Below are 350 nucleotides of genomic sequence, written 5' to 3'. Positions count from 1 at the left end.
ATGTGCGCTTGGATAATTGCGTATTTATTATCGAATTCATCCGAGAGCAGTTGCCACGCTGCTGTATAATTTTCGTCGGTGATCTGGAAGTTACTAATTAATCGCGCGGCGTCACCGGTGACGCTGGTTTTTAGATAATGCAATTTTTGCGTATTCGTTAATGCGTCGTTCGCGGCAATGAGAGATTCAAAAATTCCCCGGAAGTTCTCCCATTCGGTTAGTTTACCGGCGAACTTAGGAATGGCAATGCGAGGCAACTGCACTGGATGCGCGGCGCAAGCATCCCGATAGGAACTATCGGAGCTCCTCTCGGCCACTGAAATTTGCGTTTTACATAACTTGCCAATCGC

This window comes from Wasmannia auropunctata, unplaced genomic scaffold (genome assembly GCF_000956235.1).
Source record: "Wasmannia auropunctata unplaced genomic scaffold, wasmannia.A_1.0 LD336092.1, whole genome shotgun sequence".
NCBI classification, from domain to species: domain Eukaryota; kingdom Metazoa; phylum Arthropoda; class Insecta; order Hymenoptera; family Formicidae; genus Wasmannia; species Wasmannia auropunctata.
This window is presented reverse-complemented; position numbering follows the sequence as displayed.